Source organism: Manis javanica, chromosome 17 (genome assembly GCF_040802235.1).
Source record: "Manis javanica isolate MJ-LG chromosome 17, MJ_LKY, whole genome shotgun sequence".
NCBI lineage: Eukaryota > Metazoa > Chordata > Mammalia > Pholidota > Manidae > Manis > Manis javanica.
The window spans coordinates 11,395,673-11,413,610 of NC_133172.1; the positions used below are offsets into that span (position 1 = coordinate 11,395,673).

At 54.8% G+C, this 17,938-nt stretch overlaps 1 pseudogene; it reads right to left on the bottom strand.

Annotated features, from left to right (window-relative positions):
- Positions 1-7,131: 7,131 nt before the first annotated feature.
- LOC140847147 (leukocyte immunoglobulin-like receptor subfamily A member 6) lies at positions 7,132-14,615 on the bottom strand (annotated as a pseudogene).
- Positions 14,616-17,938: the final 3,323 nt, after the last annotated feature.

A 17,938-nucleotide genomic window follows, 5' to 3' on the forward strand; every position in this document is an offset into this window, starting at 1 on the left:
AGGAGGCTCATCTCCAGGCAGGCCTGGGGGCGGAGCACGAGTGCAGCATCCCTGAGGGGTCAGGGGGACTCCCATTGGCTGCCCCGGAGGGGGTCTCTGCTGCAGGAAGTTAGAGATGAAGCCTCCTCAGGGGCCCCGCATCCACCCAGGTCCCTCCTGCCCTCGCAGAGCCCGGGCATCAGAGAGAGAAGGGGACAGGCCCGAGGTCACAGAGCAGGAAGGTGGCTGGGCAGACCCTGGAACCCAAGGCCCCCCTCTCCCGGGCGCCCACAGCCAGCAAAGGGGTTCTCAGTCACCCTTTGGAGCTGTGGTGCTTGGCTCCGTGGGTGGAAGGGGACCAGCTGAAGGAGAGTGGGGAGAAACGGGGCTCCACCTCCCACCCCCTGAGGCTCCCTCGTCACCTGCGCTGGCTCCTGGGGGTCCGGTCCCCCATCCCAGAGTCCAGGGGGACTCGACGCTCCCTCTGGGATGTCCATGCAGACAGGGCCTCTGACCCTTGCGTAGGCTGCCCCTGTGCCGCCGGGGCAATCGCCCTGTGGGCGAGGGGTCAGCAAGGGCCCCCAGGAAGCAGACAATGGTGACGACCCACACGGCCTCTCATCCCCCGAACTGAGCGGGGCCTGCCCTCCTCCGGGGTCCGCCTGGACCCCCTCCTCGTCCGCCTGGACGTACAGACGCCAGTGTGGCCTCACGTGGGAGGTGAGGGGGGGTCTTGGGGGGGTCTCCTCACTGCTTTCCCCCTCCCTTCACGGGGGGCTTCCTTCTCCCCAGAATTCCTGTGCAGGACACCCCTCAGATACGGCCTAAACAGTGCAGATCTCCACCCATGGGGCGGGTTGAGGCTTCCTCACCTGGGACAGGAAGGTGCAGCCGGTCACTCTGGGCAGACCATGCGTGGGGAGACGCTGTCCCCTATCCTTCACCTATCAGGGGGTGCGCTCCTGTGGGCTGGGTGGCAGGGCCCAGGGGAGGCGGCTGGGAGCCCCCTGCGACTCCGCCCTGCAGCCAGCTGGTCGGTTCTCTGCTGGTCACCCCAGGGCACCCGGGGGGCTGGGGGAGCGGGTTCTCACATTTTCCCAGCAGGAAAGCCGGCTGCCTGGGTGGGGAGGGCTTCTCTCTCCAGAGCCTGCAGCTGGCGGGGAACCCGCCCTCCGCGCTCGGGCCTGGTGCCCTTCTCTCCTGGCCCCTCCTCCCTCTGTCTCTGACCTCGCCTCCCTTTTATTTCGCTTCCTATTTGTATTTTTTATTCTCTTTGCCTCTCCTCGGGTTGGTTTGGTTTGATCTGTCATTTTCTTTGACCCCAACTCTCTCATTTTGTGCTGTCCCCATCTTTCTGCATTGCCTGTCATCTGATGCCGTCACCTACCCATCACCTGTCAGCTCTCAGCTATCATCTCTCTCTCTCTCATCTGTGTATCTATCTATCTAATCTTCTATCATCTCCATCTCCGTGACTTTCTCTGCCTCTCTTGGGAATCTCTGTCAACCCCCCCCCCCAGTGCCCTCTTTCTCTGTCTTTGTGGCCCTCACTCAGGGGTCTGCTTTCCCCCTCCCATCTTTCTCTCCACCTCTGTATCCTCTTCTCTTTCTCTCCACCGTTGTCTTTCTTGTTCCCTGTCTCTGAGCCAGTGTCTCTCTCCCATCCCTCCAGCTCATTCTGTGTGTGTGCACGCGAGTGTGTGTGGCTCATTCTGTGTGTGTGCATGCGAGTGTGTGTGGCTCATTCTGTGTGTGTGCACGCGAGTGTGTGTGGCTCATTCTGTGTGTGTGCACGTGAGTGTGTGGCTCATTCTGTGTGTGTGCAGGCATGTGTTTCTGTGTCTCTGCTTTTCATGGACTGATTTCTCTCTGTTGCATCTCTCTGCGGGCTTTGGACCTCAGGAATCCTATAACTTCTGGAGGGACCAGAGACACAATATTGGGGACCCATAAAACATGCCCACATACAGGGGCTGGTGCTTGGCTCCTCCACCCAGGACCATGGTAGCCTGGGACACATCCTGGCTCAACCACGTGGAAGGAAGTCATGCCAGAATAAAAACCAAGCGTATGTAGCACCACATGGCGTGAGGACACCGGGCCCACGGGATCAGCCTGGGAAGGGCCAGCCTGACCCAGAAACTTAGGTCAGGTACCTGGTGTCTTTGGGCCGTCCTGGTGGAGAAGAGAGTGTGGAGCTAAGTGGAAACCAAGCTTCTAAACGGCCCCAGGTTTCTGAACAAACAGAGCGGAGAGGCGCCCTCCCCCTGCCATGTGTGCATCTGCCTGCATCTGTCCCTTCGCCCTTATGCCTACTCTGCCCCCCTGCCTTCGCCTCTGTGCTGTCCTTCATGCTGTCCCAGATGGCCCCCACCTGGCTGTCTGTCTGGATATAGCCCTCACCCACTCTGTCGTTATAAGAACCTCAGGTTCATCCCCATCACCTGCTGGGGCTCCCGAGACCTAGGACATGCCGTCTGTACCCCGCAGAGGATGGGGGGAATGTGGACACTCTCACCTGTGATCACGATGTCCAGGGGGCCCCTGGGGGCCGACCACACATGGGGGGCGTGGCTGAGAGAGCCGAAGCCTCTGTAGGTTCCAAGAAGGGCAGTTGCCACAGGGCCCGTGGAGAGGCTGGCATGGGAGCCTCTGGCACTGAGCTGCCCACCAAGGCCAGGGGCCCCGGACGCTCCATCTCTGTGAAGAATGAAGCTTTCGTACACAGTCTCTGAGCAACACTGCAGGGTCATCACGTACTCTTCCAGGTTGATCAGGGGACCTGGCTGGGCCAAGAGGGAAGGTTTTCTGTAAAAACCTAAGAACATACATGGCATGAGTTTAGGGAAGCCATCCCTCCTCACCACATTCCAGGGGACCCAAAATGGGAGACTCCCGCATCGGTCTCTCCTCTTCTCTGTGTCTCTGTGTCCCCCTCTGTCTTCTCCCTCCTTTCCTCTGTTTCGCTGCCTCTGGTAGTGCCCAGCTCCATTCCCACGGTGCTCATCTGAGGCACGTTTGCTCTCGACCCATTTCCCACAGAGCCCTTCCTGAGTTCTCCGGTGGGGTCAGGAGAGAGGCCACTGCATGCTGTGGTCAGCCTCGTGTGCACTGGGGCCTCCCTGGCCGCCTTCCCCCAGGCCCTGTGACCCACCCACTATGTCCCTTTCAACCGCTCTTCCAGCAGGACAGCAGGAGCGGCGGGCCCCCCGGAAATGCTGGCGAGCTTGAGTGGTTGCCGCATCTAAGTGCCCTGTTGCTCCTGCCACCAATTGCTTCCTGCACCACAGCTGACACCAGATCCTCCCACACCCGCTCTCTGAGCACCACAGTCTTCAGGTGCCCTTAGAGCCTGGCTCAGCCAAGGGGAGAGTGGCTGAGGAGGGTCTCTGGACCAGATTTCCCTGGACCCCCCCTTTCTTTTCCACAAGGGATTCACCCACAAGGCTCCTTGTGGTAGACCCACCACTCATATTTGGGGTGGATGGTAACCCAAGGTTGGGAGAAGGGGCTCAGCCACTTGTGCACAGATCCTCTGGACCAATAACAATCCTGGAAAAAAGACTCGTGATGGATGATCCCTCGCCATCCAAGACACGGCCTCCCACTCCAGCCCTTCCTTGTCCTGTGAGCCTCACCAGCCAGGCCTGCATTCAGCTGAGGATGAACTTGGCCATCAGAGCCCACCTTGCTCCCACGGGCAGGGCTCCCTGCTGGGGGAGGCCCAGACTTCCAGGCCAGCACTTCCGCCCTAGCACTCCCTTCCCTTCCTTCCCTTCCAGAACTCACCAAGACTCCTTGCCAGGCACTCAGTCGCAGGCAGGAAGGTGCAGCTTCTGCTGAGCAGTGACCCAGACAAGTTGCCTTTATATTTCAGATGTTTTTTCATTGGTCCATAGAAATGCAACTGATTTCTGTATGTTGATTTTGTATCCTGCAACTTTACTGAATTCATCAATTAGTTCTAGAGTTCTTTTTGCTGTAGTCTTTAGGATTTTCTATATATAATATCATGTCATCTGCAAACAGAAACAGTTTTACATCTTTCTTTCTGATTTGGATGCCTTTTATTTCTTTTTTTTGCTCTCCGATTTCTCTGGCTAGGATTTCCAGTACTATGTTGAATAAAAGTGAGAGTGGGCATCTTTGCTTTGTTCCTGGTCTTAGAGGACTGTTGGACATGATGTTAGCTGTGGGCTTGTCATATATGGCCTTTATTGTGTTGGGGTCTGTTCTTCTGCACCCAATTTGTCGAGCATTTTTTCATGAAAGGGAATTGCATTTTGTCAGTGCTTTTTGGCATCTGTTGAGATGATCATAAGTTTTATCTTCCATTTTATTAACATGGTATATCATTTTAATCAATTTGCCTATGTTGAACCCCAGGAGTAAATCCCACTTGATCATGGTGTATGACCCTTTGAATGTTTCAATGAGTTTGTTTTACTAATATTTTGTTCAGAATTTTTGCGTCCATATGTGGACAGTGGTCTGTAATTTTATTTTCTCATAGTGTCCTTATCTGGCATTCATGTCAGGGACTGGCCTCATGAAATTAGGGATTTTGTAGTTTGGGATTATTTCCTCTTCAATTATTTGGAAGAGTTTGAGGATAGAGGTGAGAGGACTGGTGTTAGTTCTTTAAACATTTAGTAGAATTCTCCACTGAAACCATCCATTCTTGGGTTTCTGTATACTGGGAAGTTTTTTATTCTGATTCAATTTCTTTACTCATATTGGTCTGTTCAGATTTTCTATTTCTTCTTGACCCTCATTCTTGATAGGTTGCATGTTTCTAATAATTTATCCACATCTTCTCGGTTGTCCTGTTTCTTCATGTGTAAGTGTTTACGGTAGTTTTTCATGATCCTGTGGGTTTCTGTGGTATCACTTATAAAGTATCCTCTCTCATTTCTGATTTTATTTATTTGAGTCCTCTCATTTATTTCTGAGAAAGCAATTTCCCAGATAAAGGTCTGTCAATTTTGTTTATCTTCCTTTGCTAGCTTGGGGAAGGAAGCCTTTTTCCCGTGGGTGAAAGTGACCCTGGGTCTAGTAGTGCAGTATTTATATTTTGTTTGGGGGTGATGTGGGTGGTGGTGGTGATGTCTCTTTGGCTCACCTACTTGGGTGCATGGCATTAATGACTGTGTGGTCCTTAATTGGGTGAGGTGGGGGGCGGTCTGTGGGGGCTGTGAGGGCTCTTGGGGTCTTAAGCAGTGCCCCCGGGTCCTGTAGCTCAGGCCTGGAGCGGGCAGCAGCGGCATCTGGAGCTGGGGGTGCGCTTTCCTAATGCTGCCCTGTCTCAGCGGAGGCCAGAGACAGAAGTCGGGTCCCAGCTGGAGAGGCTGACCCTTAGTGTGGGCACAGTGCAGGGGGTGCCAGGGAGTCTTGGCTGGCGTCCTGCACTCACACGGCTACAGAAGCCTGATGTGGCTGCTAGCATGGCTCCCGGTCACCAGCAGGGGCAGGGAGAGACTCAGAAAGCTGGTGTCAGTGAATGCGAGCACCTGGGCAAAAGCTGGCAAGACCTGCAGAGGCTGTGGCAGCTGTACTGGGCCTTGTGTTCACTGGTGGCAAAATCTGCTGAGAGCACGTCTGCCAGCAAGAGCTTCTGCTTTTCTTCCTTGTTCCCATGGGGCTCAACACATCTCCGCTTTGCCGGTTTGGGCTGGGTGACGTCTTGGGGTCCGCGCACAGGGCCCCTCCTCTTCCTTCCCTGGTGAGATGAGCTCCTTCTAGCTGTGAAGTTCCTTCTTGGCGGTTCAGTGCTCGCTCAGGGGATGGGATGACACTGCCAAGGGATGTTGTTTTCCATCTCTTCTTGTGCAGCGATTCTCAGATTTTTTCGTTTCATGGTTGCTAAAACTTCCTAAGTGGACATTAAGGTCTCCCAGAGCTGTTTTGTTCATGATAGCGGTTCACTTGTTGATGTTTTCCGGGGTGTGGGGACTCGCCCTAAGACCAGGTCTGGGCAGATGCCCCAGCAGGCCACACCCCTCCCCTCCGGAAATACAGGTGGGGCCCCTGGGGACCCAGGCGGGCCCAGCCTGCTTGTCCGGTTCTGCGCCTGTGAGGAGAACAGAGAGAACCAGACGGACAGATCCACGGCCTGGCAGACCAGGGCCTCTGACACAGGAAAGGGGAGCTGATTCTCTCTTACCAGGGTTCTTGTGAATGGATCCCGGTGCACATGCACACATTTCCTTTAAAGTGTATACTTATGATCAGCACCAGGTGTCTCTTACTTTACTGGGTAAGTCAGTCTTCTCTCTAATTGATTGATGTAATTAGCACTCTTACAGGGAGCCTATTGGAATTCTGTGTGTCCACTATTCTCTCCCATGACTGATATTCATGGAAACTGTGCCACACCACTGAGTAGGGATGATCCCCACACATCAAATGCAAGGAAACTCCAGCACAGGCTGGGGCTCTCAGAGTACAAAAAGAGGGGTCCCCCTCTGGCTTTCCTGGTTTGTGAAAGTCAATTCTGTGCATCACTTCCTGACTGCACCAGGGCCTCACATTGGTCCTTAAACTTGGCCATGACGGGAGCATATACACCAGAGAAATGGACAAATGCTGTGAGTCAGCATTTTTAACAACAGGTCAGTCCAGCTCTCCCTCCAAAGGATGTCTTGGTTCCAGGAGGATATTTCTGAGCAGACTGCACAGCGGCATCTGATGACAAGTGGAAGGCTTGTGGGGCCCAGAGAGGGTGTTAGGGCATCACTTTCGATTTATCTTTATCAGGCTTGATTGTTGTTATCTTTGTTGTGACAATTTATTAAAAGAGATTGCCTGCTCTGCAGTCGAGAGATGGAGATTCCTTAGTGTCCTTCAAGGTATGTATTAACTAGAAATAAATAAAAATTTATTACACAAACACATACCAGAGTAGATGTGTCTGGCGATGGCGACCCAATCAGCATGCAGGGAATAAGCAGATTTCACAGAAATGGGGAGAGACAGGAGCCAGTCAAGACCCTCAGCTGTGGTCGGGAGGGAACATTCTGCAGCTTAATGGCAGAAGAGTACAGGCCTCGTCCCTGCACGTGAACACCGCCTCCTCCACCTCACGGTGGCCTGCACACGGCTCACACAGCATGCGCCCCAGACACTTCTCCAGAAGCTCCGGGGCACCCAAGGTCACTTCCCAGGCTCTGTCCCCGGGATCCTTGGCTTGTTCTCCTGCGTGGGCCTCCTGGCTGCATCTTGGCGGTTTGCAGGGCTGTGTCGAGCCTGGAACAGCAGCACCCCGAGGACCACCAGGACCACACCAGCCACACCCATCCAGAGAGATTCTCCATCGTGTAATCCTGGGGGTGGGAGGCTAGGAATTGTTGGCAAAGAGGTCACAGAGGTCAGCACAGACCGCAATCACCCCAGGATCCTGGATGTATACCCTGGATACCCACAGTCCCCTGACAGGATAGGACCCTCAGCCCGGCCCCATGGCTGAGAATTGCTCCTGTTCAGCTTTCTTAGGGGCCGACTGGTTCTGTGATGAGCTGACGGGTTCAGCTGCCACTGAGAACAGTAAAAAGCGGGGCTGGATGAGGAGTTGAGGAGCCTGGGCTCTGTTGCCTTCTGACACCCCCCCCCCATTTCTCACGAGATGCCCATCAAGCCGCCTGAGCAGCCCTCCCACTGCTGCAGGAGGACCCCCTCTGCTCTCATTGGGTCCTTTCAGCCTCCCTGTCTTTTCAATTCATGCTTTGCTTCTGACTCCATTTGGAGCAGATGTGGCCCTGAGAGCTCAGGCCTCAAGGGAAAAACGGTCTCGATACAGAAATAACTGAGCTCTTGCCCTGTTTATTCTTGGGTTGGGCACCATGTGAGCTCTTTCGTCTGGATGTGAGAACTTCCCTTCACTCAGCGGCTGGGAACCCAGATCCTAGGCTGAGGGGCTGGTCTCGGAGTCGCCTGAGTGCAGGAGCACAGAGGGTTAGGCTCTGCCCCGGGTCCCCCATTGCACACCTGCCCCATTTCCTCCCTCTCAGGGCTGCATTTTAATCACCACCTGGAGTTTCCCATCTACTTATTTTGTCATTAAATCATACATCACAGAGTCAGGCCTACTCGCAGGGGACACACAGAGACAAAGATACATTTTCTGAAGGGTGGTATTAATTCAGAGGGGCGTGCAAAGTGAATTTCTGCTTTGTGAGTGTGGTCCTGTGTGCATCTACCAAGGCAGGCCTGTTGTGAGCAGTGCCACAGACACAGTCACACTTGAGATGACATTTAAGCTGATTCCTGAATCAGACATGGTGCCCGAGAGGGTCGCATGAAGACCCAGACAAGGCACATTGCAGGCTACAGGAAGAGCGGGTCCCCAGACGGGTCTAAGCATGTTCTTGGGGAAGGAATGAAGTCGTATCTGCGGGGTGGAGGGAGGGTCCAGAGGAGAGGCGGGCACTGGGCACTGGGCGCTTGGGGTACGTGAGTCAGGCGGGGGGCGCAGGCCAGAGGAGGGAGCCCACCCTCCTCCGCCGCCGCCGCACCTCTTTCTAGCTTCATGAAACTTTGGAAACTGCTGCACATATTCAAGGAGAGAAGACTAATCGCTTGTCTTATATCTTAAAAGACTATCTACCTTTCCCATATATAATGTCCAGAAAGAGGAGGGCGCAGTTCTTGTCTTCAAATCGTTAAGGAACAGAGAAAATCAGTGCTGCTGTAAAACTGGGGGGGCACAAAAAAATAGGGAATCCTTCAAATCCACTGAACCCTTTTGACATAAAAAAACCGTTAGAAATCAGTCTTCCTACAGATCTCCACATGAAGCACTGAAATAGGCTTATACTTTTCAGAAACTATGAGTGACAGACATGACCCTGTAGGGTTAGCATCCTAGTATCTGATACCAAAAGACTTTTAAATATATCTCACCATGATTATACATCAGAGAAAATGTAATTGTTCAGGAGGCATACAATTGTCTGGAAAAGAAATTCACAATTTAGTTTTCCAAAAAGTTTTTTCCCTAAGGAAACCCTGCTGAAACAGAGAAGTGAAGAGAAATGGGTGAGTCCATCGTGCTGTTGCAGAAAACAGACTGTTCAGTGTGTTTGCCACAGGGGGACTGGGGCTGACCACGGGGTGTTTCCTTGAAATGACACTGTTCCAGTCAGCATTTTACACGGTCGTCATCATCAAGAGGTGTTGATGTCGGTGGGTTTGGTGCACGATGGTGAGTGAGGCTTCAGTTTCCTTGGGGTTGGTGTGAGTGTTATCAGTAAAGTAGTGACCAGTTGGAAAGTGATTGACTTCCGAGGGTTCTGGGCAGATGGCAGAGTAGGAGGACACTGTGACAGCCCCCTCCCAGCACAGACGCAGGCAGCAACCACACATCATGAAACTCATTCAGAAAACGACCTGAGGTCCCGCAGAGAGGACCTTCCCCAGATGCCACGGAGGAGGCCACACTGACAGTGTAAAAGGGGCAGAGCTGCTTGGGCTCCAAGCCCAGCCCAGCCCAGTAGCTGGAGGGAGCGAGGCACAGAGGGGAAGAGGGATAAAGCCCAGGAAATGCTTTGCCTGGCCCTTGAGAGCGGCCCTGGGAAGATGAGCTCCTACAACATCAGGCTTCAGCCCGCGGGCTTCGCTGCACCCCAGCCTTCCCCTGTGCAGCACCTCTACAAGCAACTCCCACCCCAGCACACCCGGGGACCAGCCCCACCCTGACAGAGCCCCCAGAGCTTCCCCAGCCCTGAGTAGGTGGCCCCACTCACCAGCACACCTGTAGGAGATCCAACCAGGCCTCCCAGGCACCTGGCCAGGAGGAAGCCCTCCTCAAAGTGCAGCTGCAGTAGTCGGGCCGCCAGTGCTGCCAGCCGGGCAGAGAGGCAGGCTCCCCCACAGCCCACTCGCAGAGTCAGGGCTCAGACACACAGGAGGGTGGAACGAGCCTGGCAGAGGACGCCCCTGGGGCATCCGGTCCTCATGGCAGGGATATTGCCCTTCTGGGCAACACAGGACGCCTATCACATCAGACCACTGCTTTGAAGACCAGGAAACACAGCTCACCTCCCTGATACATGGAAACAAATGCAGAGAGCCAGACAGCGTGAGGAGGCAGAGGAACATGGGCCAAGTGAAAGGAGAAGAAAATGCTAGAAGAATTGCTAAATAAGGTGGAGATAAGCAATCTACCTGATAATGAGCTCAAAGTGCTGGTCACAAAGGTGGGGAGAGGGGTGGATGAGCTCAGAAAAGATTTCAGGGAAGGGATAGAAATGTAAAAGTGAGCCACTCAGAGCTCAAGAATACAACTGAAATGAGAAGCACAGAGGAGGGACCCCGCAGCAGGTCCAAAGGTGCAGAAGAACGGGGCAGTGATCTGGGAGACGGGACAGTGGGAGGCACCCAGACAGAAGAGCAAGTGGACAGGAGAATTCAAAAACCTCAGGGGCACGTAAAGAACACCCATGGGACCACAGCAAGGACACTGACGCTGGCATTATGGGCGTCCCAGAAGGGGAAGAGGAGAGAAAGGGCAGAGGACGTATTTGATGAAGTTATAGCTGAAACTCCCCCCCCCCCGGGGAAAGAAACAGGCATCCAGGTCCTGGAGGCACAGAGAGCCCCGAACAAGATGAAGCCAAGGATCCACACCAGGACACAAGAAAACTAAAAAGGCAAAGATTAAGGATTAAAAAGCACCTTCAAAGCACCAGTAGGAGAGGAGACAGTTCCGGGCCAGGGGAGCCCCATAAGGCTGTCAGCTGATTATCAGCAGACTCCGCAGGCCAGGGCGGAGGGGCCTGACACACTCACAGAGCTGGAAGGACAAAACCGACAGCCAGGAATCCCCTGCCCGGAAGGTCATCGTTCAGATTGGAAGGTGAGAGAGAGTCTCCCAGACGGGCAACGGTTAGAGGGGTTCACCACCGCTACACCGGCCTTACAGAGATGTTAAATGGACTGCTTTATGGGGGGAGGCCATAAGCAGACCTAGGAAAATTATAAAAGGGAAAAATATCACTGGTGGGAAGAGCACAGAAGGTCACAGATCCATCAGTTACCAGCTAGGATGAAGTTCTAAGGAAAAAGCAGTAAAATCACTTCCATACAGTAGGCAAGGGATATACAAAATAAAAGGATTTAAGTCATGGCATCATATAGATAAAGAGCAGGATGACTAATAATAATAGGGTAGTGCTTGCAGAACGTGTTCAAATGTAATGAACCTCAACCTGATATATACTATGCTGTGTATGATACATAAAACATGTAAGTTGCAATATACGACACACTGTAAATGGCATGCCACCCCACAATCCACGCACACAGGGCAAACCCTATCCAGATTGCAACGGCATTGAACACGGAGCTGGGGCGCATAGTCCCCACCGTGCGGCATTGAACACGGAGCTGGGGCGCATAGTCCCCTCCGTGCGGCATTGAACACGGAGCTGGGGCGCATAGTCCCCACCGTGCGGCATTGAACACGGAGCTGGGGCGCATAGTCCCCACCGTGCGTGCAGCCACAGAGCACCCGGGGGCACAGCAATCCTGAGGAGGAGGAGCAGAGCTGGAGGGACCGCGCTCCCTGTCGCAAACTCTACAAAAGGCCTGTGATAATCAAAACACTGTGTGGGGGACTGACCCCAAGTATGTAGAATCAAAGCAGAAGACTAATAAGCAAATAAATAAAAACCCTAAACAGACTTAGACGTACAGAGAACGATCGGGGGGTGGCCAGAGGGGAGGAGGGTGTGGGGACGGGCGAAATACGTGCAGGGGACAAAGAGGGAGAACCTTCCAGTCCTAAAATATGTAAGTCACGGGGATGAAAGGTACAGGACGGGGAACACGGTCGGTAATCCAGTAATCATTGCGTGTGGTGACGGTGGCAAGTGAGCGTTTATAATGCACACGAATGTCAAATCCCCATGCCGTAAACCTGTAACTACTATAATATCACGTTAGCCAGTCTTCAAGTTTTCTTAAATGGAAAAAGCCCAACTGATTTCTTATGAAGGTAAAATGCAAATAAATTTTATAACAAATAAAAATGTAAAATAAATAAAGTGAGGTAAATGAAAATAAAATTAAGTAAAAACCATAAAGAAATCACACAAGTGGCTAAGTTACCTGGAGAGCAAGCTCCACCCTCCTCGGTCTCAGGGGAGCCCTGAGCTGGGAGCCCCAGGGCCTCAGAGGGAGCCCTGCAGGGAGGGACCCACAGCTGCTTCTCTGTAGGATGGCGCCAGGTCGGGCTGCCCACCCAGGGCCTCCCCTTCTGATCTGGACACTAAGGGGTGAGCAGGGCCCACTGCTTCCCACTATGTCTGCTCACGACCTCCTGGGTCACCCCCACCTCCCTCCACCTGACCCCACCCCATCTGTGCTGACACTGTGGGATGGGGGCCCAGGGGGATGCCTCTCTTCCATCCCTCCTGGGCTAGGCCTCCTCTGAGGATCCCCTACACCCCTCATTCATTCCTGTCCCAGGCCCTCCTGAAGATGGGGACCAGAGGTGACAGAGCTCAGACAGGACAGATCAGGGGCCCCTCACCTGAGCCCCGGAGCTTCAGGGGGTCACTGGGCTGTGACAGCAGGTAGGGGGCGCTGCTGTTTGAGCTGTAGCACCTGTAGGTGCCCCCGTGGGCTGAGGTCACAGGGCTCATGGGGAATTGGGCCTGGCTCTGCTGTGTCCAGTTCTGAGACGCAGGGGGTGCTGGGCTGCCCCCTCCTTGGACAGAAGGAAAGTGTCCCCCGGGCTCCACGACTGGCACAGCAGGGTCACCTTCTCCCCTGAGGCCACTGTGGGGCCCGGCTGCACCGAGAGGGAGGGTCTGTCCGGGAGCTGTCCTAGGGAGAGGAAGGTGGGTGAGGGGTGCCGCCGCCCTGTTCTGATGGAGCCACCAGCCTCTCTGCCTCTTTCCCTCCCTGGGGTCCCCACACCCCCAAACTGGACATCACCACCGGGGACCCCGGCAAGGCCTGTGCAGAGTCTGGGCCCCTGACTGACCCACCGGCTCCTCACCTGCCACCAGGACGTCCAGGGGGTCTCTGGGGGCTGACCACTCAGAAGTGAGGCTGTGTCCCCCAAAGCACCTGTACCGGCCCCTGTGTGAGGGTCTCACAGGGCCCAGGGGGATGTGGGCCTGGGGCTGCCACACAAGGCTCTGGGGGAGGCCTCGTCCCTCATCCTGGGTCAGAGCGAACCTGTCATGGCCGACGCCAGAGTGACACGGGAGGGTCAGGTTCTGCCCAGGGGTCATGACAGGACCCTGCTGGCTCAAGAGGGAGGGCTTCCCGGACACACCTGGGGAAAGACCAGCGGGCATGGAAGGGGCTGCTCCCCAAGCCCCTCCTGTCCCAACCCGGGTTTCACTGTCCCTCACCCCCTGTGGCTCTGGCCCAGGAGCCCCAGGCTCCCCTCAGCCCACACCCTGCTCTGGGCTCCCCTGGGAGCAGAGCCCCCTAACCTGTCTGGTGCCTCCAAACCCAGAGGGGGCAGGGCTGGTCCTCACCTGACACCAGGAGCTCCAGGGGGTCACTGGGCTCCAACCACACCTGGGGACTTGCCTCAAATAGCCATAGCAGCTGAATGTCCACCCGTGGCTGGGGGTCACGGGCCCCACGGGGAACAGGGCCTGGTAATGCCCACCAGGGAGTCGCTGTGCATCCAGGGTCCTGGAGGGCTTGTGTTCTCCATCCTCAGTCAGAATGTACCCACTGAATCCCTGCCGTGAGTGACACTGAAGGGTGACGTTCCCTCCTGAGGTCATGACAGGGCTGGGCAGGGCTGAGAGGCTGGGTTTGCTGTAGGCTCCTAGGAGAGGGGAGGCGGCCATGATAAATGGGGCTCACGTCCCCACATACCCCTAGGGCTGGGCTGGGAGAGGGGACACCTGAGAGCAGACCCCCTTCCTGAGGGCAGAGCCTGGGGCTGGGGCCCTGAATGGGTCTCACCTGTCACCACCAGCTCCAGGGGGTCACTGCAGTCTGACCAGCCAGGGGGGCTGTCATAGGAACAGTGATACGTCCCTGTGAGCTGCCTTGTCATGGTTTTGATGGAGAACGTGGCCTTGTCCCTCGGCTCCAGTGGGCTCTGTGTGTCCCAGGTTACTGAGCTTCCCTCTTTCTCCAGATGGTACCACTGGGCTCCCAGGGTGCCCTGACACCAGATGTTTATGGGGCTCCCCTGGGGGACCACAGAGCCTGGCTCAGCCCAGATGGTGGGTTTGGGGAGGGTCCCTGGAAGGAAACCAGAGGCTGGGTCCCAAGCCCTCCCACCCGGGTCCCCAGATCAGCCCCAAACCTCCCAGATGCCCCACCGCTCAGCCCAGACCTGCAGGTCTCCATCCCCAGCTGCCCAGTGGGGGGCCTTGGTCCCCGTGAGGAGGAGGGGGCTGGGCCCCTGGGGACAGACTCACTGGCCTGCGCGGGTCCTCGGGCCCACACTCAGCCCTGGGAGAGAGTCCGGTGAGGTCCCTGTCCTGGAGCCTGAGCAGAGACCCCCTCCCCGTGAGGCTGCTGAGCCCCGGGGACGGGGTCCCCCAGCCCTGGGGGTGCTTTCCCGACAGACCAGGCCGGGCTGGGGGGCGGGTCCCTCCCTGACCAGGGCGCCCCCAGCGCTCACTGAGGCAGAGCAGGGCCGTGAGGGTGGGCGTCATGGCAGCTGCTCCCTGTTGCCACGGTGCCCGAAGGACAGGCCGACCACAGGGCGTGGCACTGGGGGGAGGGCTCTGTGTCACGGGGCCCACGTGTCCGCAGCCCGCAGGAAGGGGAACAGCCTCCCGGAGCCCGGCCTTGGGTCCCTGCGGAGCAGCCAGGCAGCCCCCGGCCTCCCGGACACGCCCCTTCAGGGAAGGGGGACCAGCCACGTCCCTCCTCCCAGAGCCTCCCCGGGGTTCTCCCACACCCCAGCCCGCCCACCAGCACATCCCGCGGGGCCTCGCCCGGGACGGGGTCCCCCAGCCCTGGGGGTGCTTCAGGGGCCAAGCCGTCCAGCTGCCCTCAGAGCCCAGGGCAGCAGACCCGCGTCTGACGGGTCAGTGCGCCTGCAGGGCCGGGCAGCCGAGGCCGTGAGCCCCGGGGAGACGCGGGGAGCAGGGCAGGGAACCGGCTGCCTCAGCCCTGGGCTGGTGGCTCCCCCCCCACCCCCCGGCCCTCAGGGGCTTCCCTAGTTGCTGAGCACAGCATCCCCCGCACCTCCCTGGGACGGGCCCCTGGGTCCTTCCTGCCTCCTCACGGCCCTTGCTCCTGGGGCAGGGCTCTGCCCCCCACAGGGTCCCGCCTCAGCTTCAGGGGCCAGTGCGTGGTTAGGGGCTGGTCCGGACAGCGCTGATTGCTGGGTAAGTGTTCCTCGCTGCCCACTGCCCGTGTGCCCGTGAGCGTCACCACCTGCCTCTGAGCCTCAGGCTCCTCCTGGGCCACGTAATGTCCCGACCCCGCTGCCGGGGTGGCTGCGGGTCAGTGGTGCCCAGGGACTGTCAGTCATTGTGAACCTGCAGGCCTGGTGATGCGTGTGGGGTCTGCGGCCGGAGAGGTCGTGGTGTCGGCCCCACAGTGCAGGTGGGAGATGGGTGTCCCCACTCCAGAGCCCCCCGTGCTCCTAAACTGAGAAGTTCTCTATAGTATTTCTGAAATATGTAGCCAGTTATGCAGAAAAAGAGAAATGAAAGTTGCCCAAATTGGGATGAGCTACAACAAAAATATTGTTGATTGGCCTGTGGTGCCGGGTGCAGCCCGGGGTCATCAGAGGGGAGGTGTCCTTCTGGGGACAGGAGACGGGGCTCGTTTACTCAGGAGGGAGGCTCCAGGCTCTGGGTGAATAGAGGGGATGTCCCCCCACCCAGGTTTGGAACTGGCGCTGGCACCCCTCTGCCCCCGCCCCTGCCCCAGCACGGACCCCGCCCCCGTGTGGGGGGGGAAACAGGGTCTGTTCAGGGGAGTCTGACGGGAGCCCGCGTCCCGGGTGAGTGTGAGGTCCCCTTGGGGCCGTCCCTGCGGGCACAGCCCTAGTCAGATCCTACATGGGGAGAGTGGGCGCCAAGGGCCGGTGCAGCTGACACCACCCGCGCCTGCGCCCTGCCCCTCGGGGCGCCGCGGAGAAGCTCCTGCAGGGCAGGGGAGGGGAGTGTTTGCTCAGGTGGACACGGAGGGGTGACCCCGATAATGGGGATTCGTGCTGCGGAAGAGGGTCTGCCGCCCCGTGCGCGGGCTCTGCGTACGAGGACAGAGGCCCCGAGGGCGTATGACTCACTGTAATTGACGCATGTTTAAGTATCTGAAAAGGAAGGAGGGACTTGCGTTCTTGGAACAACATCAGGGTTTATATTACAGAAGAGTACAGAATTTTATAAATGAATTAGAAAAATATCTTAGAAATGTAATACTTCCATTTAACACATTCGAAATAATCTTTCCATCAAGGAGAAGTCACAGCTTCTTCTCCATCAAGATCATAGTATCAGATTTGAATACTGTGTTGAGGGTGTCCTATAGATGCAACACAGAGAGTCTGAAATTAGAAAATTAAGGTCCATGTGCAACAGAGAGAGAGAGGCCAACGGATAGTGTGAGAGCTGGAAGGACAGCGTGAGATGCCGCGCAGGAACAGCCCGGGGCCGTCATTTCCCACATTTCCAGGAGGCTGGGCATTTCCCACGGATGCAGAAACACACGTACGTGCCACTGTGCGTAAGTACGAGCAGGAAATCTGAGTCCTGATATTTCGTGGCAAAGTGAAGGTTGATATATTATATAAAATGACCAAATGGAGAGTAAGAGAAGAAATGTTTCCATCCACACTGAGCCAACACTTAAGTAAAACGGTAATAATTCAAAATTTTCATACATTACCAAACAATGAAAGATTAATTGACCTACTCAATGGTTAGATGAAAGCATGCCCCCAGAGAAAATAAATTTTTATTAGCAATAACCTGTCATCCAAAACAGAATCATTAACGTGAATTTTAAATCAAGGGAGGATGTGTTTTTATTATTTAAGACAATAAACTGATAAATATATAAATATTTAACCTCATTGAATATAAGGCAAAAGTGTTAAAAATTTTTAATCTTTTAAAATAATATGTACACTGCAAACGTAAAGCACTCCTAAACATAAGTTCTCTAATCACACATTCTTGAAATACATAAAGCATGTGTTAATACATAATTGGCTATTCCACCAAATGTTGTAAGTTAAGAAGGTGAAAAGAATGTCTAAAAATGTAAGTGGCACATTTTAATGCATAATCTGATGTGTATAAATATTATAAAGCTTTGCATTATTTATATTATATATAATGCCTAAAATGATTTGTGAAAAATATTGTATAAAAATAAGTAAATAACACATAATGTTATGTGCATGGTAATAAAGAGAGAACAATCATATTTAAGGCCCATGTTGTCCCTAAAATGTTAAGCATTTATTAGACAAAATTTACTTCAATTCTTTTCATACACGTACATGTATACTGTCAGGGTAGACATCATATTCCCTGAGTAATCTGCAATTTTATTTGCAATCAGCAATAGGAAGGTGTTATTTCAAAATCCAATGTTTCATGAAATAAGTAAAATACTAAAACATGGAATATTTGTTCAAATTTATGAAATAGTAAGACAAAAGGATTTTGAAACTACATCACATGAAACACAGAGAATGTGATAATCAGAGAAGCAGGCTCACAGCCGTGTCAACAGGATGGCAGAATGAGTTGCTCCCATCAGGCCCTATGGCACTGATACTGACAACCCCCACTAAGGCAGGTGAACCCGGTCCCTGAAACACCCCCAAGTCCATATTGGTGACTTCCATCCCATTGAGATTCATGGACAAGAGGGGCTCAGGAGCTCACAGGAGCCCACGTCCCATTCCTCAGTACATAGCCTGTGATGTTGGGCAAAGTGTTTGTTCAGAGACCCGGCATCTCAGTGGAGAGTGGCTCCTGTCTGAGTACTCAGGTGAGGCTGAACAGCT